The sequence below is a fragment of the Nanorana parkeri genome, unplaced genomic scaffold, assembly GCF_000935625.1.
Source record: "Nanorana parkeri isolate BGI_ZX_2015 unplaced genomic scaffold, ASM93562v1 scaffold1646, whole genome shotgun sequence".
NCBI classification, from domain to species: Eukaryota; Metazoa; Chordata; class Amphibia; order Anura; family Dicroglossidae; genus Nanorana; species Nanorana parkeri.
Window position 1 is genome coordinate 230,033 of NW_017307914.1, and position 7,096 is coordinate 237,128.

General features: G+C 51.1%; 1 long non-coding RNA gene across 1 annotated transcript in view; it reads right to left on the reverse strand.

Annotated features, from left to right (window-relative positions):
- Window positions 1–1,661: 1,661 nt before the first annotated feature.
- LOC108799163 overlaps window positions 1,662–7,096 on the reverse strand; it is a 12,314-nt gene continuing 6,879 nt past the window's right edge. The window contains exon 3 of the long non-coding RNA XR_001942007.1: window positions 1,662–1,672. This is a non-coding gene — a long non-coding RNA (uncharacterized LOC108799163). The remainder of the gene's footprint in view (window positions 1,673–7,096) is intronic.

Consider the following 7,096-nt stretch of genomic DNA (forward strand, 5'->3'; position numbering starts at 1 on the left):
AATTGAACCTGTTGAAGAAAAAGCTCCATCTCACCTGACGTGAGGATAGGGACTTGCTGCTCTGGAGATATTGGAGATTCCTATGGTCGGTATAGATCATGATGGGGTGTTCGGTCCCCTCCAGAAGGTGGCGCCAGTTCTCCAGGGCCCCCTTTATTGCCAACAGCTCCTTTTCTCCTATAGGGTAGTTAACCTCTGCGGTGTTCAAGGTGCGGGAAAAGAAAGCCACTGGGTGCAAAGGTGTCAGTAGGGAGGATCTCTGTGAGAGTATGGCCCCAATCGCTGCGTGCGAGGCATCCACCTCCAGCACGTAGTGGTACCGTGGATCTGGAATCTTGAGAATTGGGGCAGTTAACAGTCTCAACGGAGAATGGAAGTTTCTTCACAGGAACAAAGTGCGCCATTTTAGTGAGTAGATCCACTACTACCATTATGGTGTTGTGCTCTGATGAGAGTGGTAACTCCACTATAAAGTCCATTGATATTGTCTCCCATGGCCTGGTTGGTATGGGGAGACACATTAGCAGTCCATAGGGTCTCTGTCTTTCAGGCTTGCTTGTTGCACAGATCGCACAGGAAGCAACGTACTCCTTTACAGTCCGGTGCATTCCCGGCCACCAGAAATGTCTCTTTACTAACGTCAAGGTCTTGGAAATCCCGGGATGTCCGGCTAAAGGAGCGTCATGAAACATCTTCAATATAGTTGCGTATAGTGAAGGAGGAATGAACAACTTGGAGTCTTTGTATAGAAGTCCGTCGGCGTCCTTCCTGAAAGAGGAATCTGCTGGTGGTTCTACATTGCTCATCTCCTTCTGCCCCTGTCTCTTCAGGTTGAGGGTTGTCACGAGCAGCTTCTCTGGAGGGATGATTTGGGTAGGCCTTCCTTCTGATCTCTCTGATTCTTGGATGCAAGAGAGGGAGTCGGCCTTGCCATTCTTTGAACCAGGCCGGTATGTTATCACAAAATTGAATCTGTTGAAGAAAAAGCTCCATCTCACCTGACGTGAGGATAGAGACTTGCTGCTCTGGAGATATTGGAGATTCCTATGGTCGGTGTAAATCATGATGGGGTGTTTGGTCCCCTCCAGGGGGTGGCGCCAGTTCTCCAGAGCCCCTTTTATTGCCAGCAACTCCTTTTCGCCTATAGGGTAGTTAACCTCTGCAGTGTTCAAGGTGCGGGAAAAGAAAGCCACTGGGTGCAATGGTGTCAGTAGGGAGGACCTCTGTGAGAGTACGGCCCCAATCGCTGCGTGCGAGGCATCAACCTCCAGCACGTAGTGGTACCGTGGATCGAGGTTTCGGAAGGTGTGAAAGGGAAGCAGGTAAGTTTGCAATACTCTGAATCTAAACATAAACTGTTAAGTTTCCAACATATGGAGGGTTTGTGAGTTCTCAGCCATGGAAGACCGAGAATAACGGGGAACGTTGTGGAAGCGATCACGTCGAATGTAAGGTATTCAGTATGGTTATGAGGCCCACTGACCAGAAGGGGTTGAGTTTGATAGGTAATTGGGCCTGAGGTTAGGGTAGAACCGTCGACAAAACTGACAGACACAGGGTTTGCCTTTTTACAAGATGGGATTTTATTGAGGTGTACGAGTTGGGCATCAATAAAGTTCCCGCTCGCTCCTGTGTCCACCATGGTCTCAACAGGGACCCTGTGGTGCTCCCACTGTAATACAAGAGAGAGGTATAAGTAATGTTGAGGGCGAGGAAAATTAAATGCAGGTGGAGATGGTTTTGTCTTACCTCCGGACTTTTTCCTTATAGAAGGACAGTCATCTACGGTATGGTCTGGAGATGCACAGTATAAGCACAGCCTTATGGTCCGTCTCCTATCCTTCTCGGTTTGGGTCAATGGTCCCCTGATGGTCCCTATCTCCATTGGTTCTTCTCCTAAGTCCTGGGGTGGTCTTCGGGGAGTGGCTGCAATTCCGGTCACCTTCTTCAGTCTCCGCTCTCGAAGACGTCTGTCAATAGTGATAGCTCTACCCATTAGGGCTTCCAAAGTGGGTGGAAGATCAGACCTGGCCAACTCATCCTTGAGGGGGTCTGACAGGCCCATCCTGAACTGGTTCCTCAGACTGAGATCGTTCCATTCGGTTTCTCTGGCCCACCTCTTAAATTCAACTATAAAGTCCTCAACAGGTCTCCGTCCTTGTTTAAGTCCCCGAATCTCCAATTCAGCGGTGATCTGTTTAGTGGGCTCCTCATAGAGTAGATTCATGGCTTCGAGGAATTGGGGATAGGAGTTAAGGATGGGATCCTCCTTTTCCACATAGGTAGTCGCCCATGCTCTGGGCTCCCCTCGGAGGTACGAAATGGTAGTAAGTACTTTTACTCTATCAGTGGGGTAGGTTTTGGGTCTCAGGTCAAACAGTAGTTTGCATGCGTTTGTAAACTCCCTGTACAGCCGTCTCTCCCCAAAGAATAAGTCAGGGGGGCTGACTTTTGGTTCAGGGCCTTGGTTGTTCTCTCTTGGTTGAGCCAGAAGGGACTTTAGGGTCCGGTTTTCCACTTTTAATTCTTTCACATGCTGCGTAAGTGCATCCATGCGCTGGGTGAGGGTCAAAATGTGACCTGCCATCTCCGCTGGATCCATATTAGATTGGGAAGAGTACTCCTGGATGTCTCCTATGGCTGATGGTGGTGAGCACAACAGTCCACTCTCTAGCCGTCCTGGGCGGCAATCGCAGAAATCCCTCCTGACGTTCCTTAGAGCTACCCCCTAAGTGGGGTTTGCGAGGTGCTGGTCCCTGGTCGCTGCGGTATGAGGTTGCAGAGTGTGAATCTTCGGACGCTGAAGATTCGTTTGGCCACGCCTTAAGGAGCCTCGTGCGCCTGCGCTAGGAGGAGCCGAGGGTCGACGTGCGTGTGCGCCGCGAGGAGACGCTACAGCCCGTTGTGCGCATGCGCGGTCACGGATCGTGATCCCGGGACGTAACGAAGTAGGCTTCTTACAGGCTCAATGTCCAAAAGAGCAAAGTACTTACGGAGGGGATATCTCTGTCGTCTCCCTCACCATCACTAGGATCAGGGGTCTCTATATCCTCGCTAGCGCGCACGGAGAGGAGAGATTCCAATGGAGATGCAGGGGATGGCGGCCTGTGCTGCTCCCGGACCTCCGCCATTTTGGCTGCACTCTGTGCAGATCTTGTGGCACCCGTTTTCGGGAAAAAGCCCCGATATCACGTCTCCTGGACGAGGAAGCCTGGCGGGAGGGTGAGTCGGACCTCCGCTTCTTATTGCCGCCCATCGCTGTGCTGTTAGGAGGTTACAGGCTGCTGGTTCGTGTGCCTGGGCCCTGCAATGCCGCTGGAGCTCTAAAGAACACGTCCGCTCCCGGCCATTGCCAAGCCACGCCCACCCGATGGGCTTGATGTTTGGGTTGATGAGTTCCGCTCGAACATTGCTAGTTCGTGTGCTCGCCGAACACACAAACTATAAGGCTGTTCGGCGCCTTGTGAAGCCCTAATTGGCTAAAGGCTTGCACCTGATCTCAGGTCAGGTGCAAGACTTTGCCCAATCATGGCTCACTGCTAAGTCCCAGCAGCACACTATATAAGGCTGCTTACACCGCAGCCCTAAGTAGTTAAAAAGAGAGTATTCTATCAGAGTTCTATACAGCGTTCTATATCAGCGTTCTATACTATAGCAGTTAGTCATACTGGTCTATTATAGTAGTCGATTATAACAGTCGATTATTGCAATAAGCATCATGTCGGGAAGGCTAACAAGGAGAGGCAGACGCTCCCATGCAGCAATAAGAGGGCAAGCAGCCTCTGTGTTCGCAGGCCAAAGTTGTGGACGTGGTGCATCCTCTGCAGGCAGGGCATGCTTGTCCTTTTATCTGGTGCTGGCCATGTTATTCAGCCACAACATACAGAAGAGGTGGTGGATTGGATAACTAAGGCTTCCTCATCCTCAGTCACCCAAGCTCATACTGGTTCCCAGGCCATCGCAGCGGCCAAAGTAGCCTATTCTGCCTCCTTGTCCACAGCTACTCCTACCCCCACCTTCATGCACGGAGGAGTCAGCTGAATTGTTTGAACACACCATCAGTGGCATGCTGTTGGAGGATGCGCAGCAATTACAGTGGTCTGATATTGGCTCTGAGGTTGAGGAAGAGAGTAACATGAGTCTAGAGGGAGAGGGTGCCAATGATGGACAACAAACTGGCACTCATGTTCCCCCAGCCGCAGCATACTGCCAGGTTGGTTCCAGCGATGAGAACAGAGGGGATGATGAGGTCACTGACTCTACTTGGGTGCCTGATCGAACAGAGGAGGGAAGTGAGGAGGAGGCACAACCCCAACGAGGCAGGATGTCCTCCAGGGGCAGCCATATGAGCTGCCACCCCATTCATCAGAAGGCAGAGCTGCACTGGTGCAGGGCGCTGTTGTCTCGCAGCACACTTCCAGGAACTCAGCTGCGTGGGAGTTTTTCAGCACATGTGCCACAGACTGCAACATTGCTATTTGCAACCTGTGTCTCAAGCAGATCAAGTGTGGCAAAAACATCAACCAATTGGGTACCACGTGCTTGAAGAGACATCTGACCACCTGCCAGACATCCCGTTGGCAACAGCACCATAGAAAGGGCCACACTTCTCCTCGCTCCTCATCAGTCATCTCTACCCCTACTATACATCATGCCATGTCAACAACCTCCACTGGCAGGGATGATGGTATAGCAATGGGTGTCACACGTCCTTCTGCCAAATCTGCCAACAGTCCACCAGCTGTAGATTTTAGCAGTCAAATTTTGCTGCCCCAGCTGCCGCAGCAAAAAAAAATACTGTCCCACCTATCCACATGCTCAGCGTCTAAATGCCAGCTTACAACTGCTGCCTTTCCATCTGGTGTACTCTGCCCCCTTCCATGAGTTTGCTGAATGTGCACACAGTGTGCCACAGTGGAAAGTTCCCAAACACCATTTATTTTGACATAAGGCCATTCCAGCTCTGAACCAGCATGTTGAAGGCAAAATGTTTTGGCCTTGTTGCACAAGGCAGTCAGGAGCAAGGCCCACATTGTCGCTGACACGTGGTATAGCGAGCATGGTCAGGGAAGTTACATTTCCTTCACGGCACACTGGGTAACTCTGCTTGCAGCTGAGAGGGATCCAGGATGGGGCTACATGCTTGAGCTTGTTCAGCCACCACGATGGCCTCTTCTGCTGAATTGTCCGGTTAACCAGCAGTTCACTGTAAGCGTTCAAGGGGCTACACAATGGGTCAGGCAAAAAGATGCCATGCAGTGCTTGAGCTGGTTTGTCTAGGGGACAGGAGCCACACCGGGGCAGAGATTCTGTAAACTCTGCAGGGACAGGCCCAGAGGTGGTTAACACCATGGCAGCTTGAGCCATGAATGGTTGTTTGCGATAATGGCAGCAACCTTCTCTCCGCCCCACGTCTGGGAAAGTTGATGCATGTACCATGCTTGGCACACATCCTCAATTTGGTGGTACAGCATTTCTTAACCAGGTGCCCAGGGCTGCAAGATCTCCTGAGGCAGACCAGAGAAGTCTGCAGCCATTTCAGGCGCTCATTCACAGCCAGTGTTCGTCTGGCTGAAATTCAACATGGATTCCACCTGCCTACAATCCGTCTGATTTGTGACATGCCCACCATGTGGAACTCGATTTTGGCAATGCTGACTAAAGCAGCAGAGGCTCATCAACGAGTACCTCTGTGAGTATGGCACAAGGCCAGACTCAGGGGACCTTGGCTTTTTTTCCACACGTCAGTGGCTGCTGATAAAGGATGCATGCACTGTACTGTCACCATTTGAGGAGGCGACGAGGATGGTGAGCCGTGACAATGCATGCATCAGTGACACTATCCCTCTTGTGTTCCTGCTGGAGCATACTCTGCGGGGAACTATCGATCGGGCACTTGAGGCAGAACAGCGGGAGTAAGAGGAGAACTTCCTTACCTCTCAAGGCCCCCTTTACGCAGAAACCATTCCTGCGGGTCTGCAGACCACACAATAGGTGGAGGATTATGGCAGCCGTGGGGGCATTGAAGCAGAGGATGACATATGGCAGTCTTCAAGGGAGGGTTTTGTGTCCGCAGAAACCAAAGGAGTAGTACGTGGCTGGGAGGAGGCAGTGCACGATCGCATCATCCTCAGTGACCCTGAAGACTTGGAATCTCAAGCCCCCGCAAACTTACGGTGCATGGGCTCCCTTATCCTGCAAAGCCTGAGAAACGACCCCAGGATTCGTGGTATCAAGGAGAAGGATCGTTACTGGTTGGCAACCCTTCTTGATCCACGTTACATGTTACAAAGTTGACGAGCTCATCCTGCCCTCACAGAGGGAGCACAGGATGAAACAACTTGAGGATGCTTTGAAGATAAACTTGTGTAACACCTTTCCAGACACTGGTAGGATACCAAGTCATGAAAGAGGTGCTTCTGAGGCTTCAGTTGGTCAAAGGAAGAGCGGTGGAAAAGGGGGCCGCCTGACTGATGCCTTCAGACATTTTTTCAGTCCTCAGCGCCCAGGGATACTAACTTTAGGCACCCATCGGCAGCGTCTGCCTCATATGGTGCAGGATTACCTAGGGGCAAGAGCAGACCTGGAGAGCTTTCCAGCAGACAATCCACTGGCTTACTGGGTCTTGAGAATGGATCACTGGCCAGAACTTAGCCACTATGCCATGAAGCTACTGGGCTGCCCTGCATCCAGCGTGCTTTCAGAATGGACGTTCAGTGCTGCTGGAGATTTTGTGACAGATAAAAGAGTGCGTCTGTCCACAGACTCCGTTGACCGGCTGACATTTATCAAAATGAATCAGTCCTGGATCAGAAGCAGCTATCAATCCCCTGATGCATAGTTACAGAGTTACATAGTATTTGAGGTTGAATAAAGACATTGGTCCATCAAGTCCAACCTATGCAGATATCACCGAATAAATATGTTGGGGATCGGGGATCTCTGGAAGACTGCCTAACTTTGGTGGTGATTATTCCATCTTCAAGTAATGTTCTCGGCGTTGTGCACCGCCAACACCCAAGGTCCAATTTTTCCGCACCCGCATGTAGGGCCAGTGCAAGAATTTTTACTTACATAGGCGATGGTGCATTTTTGC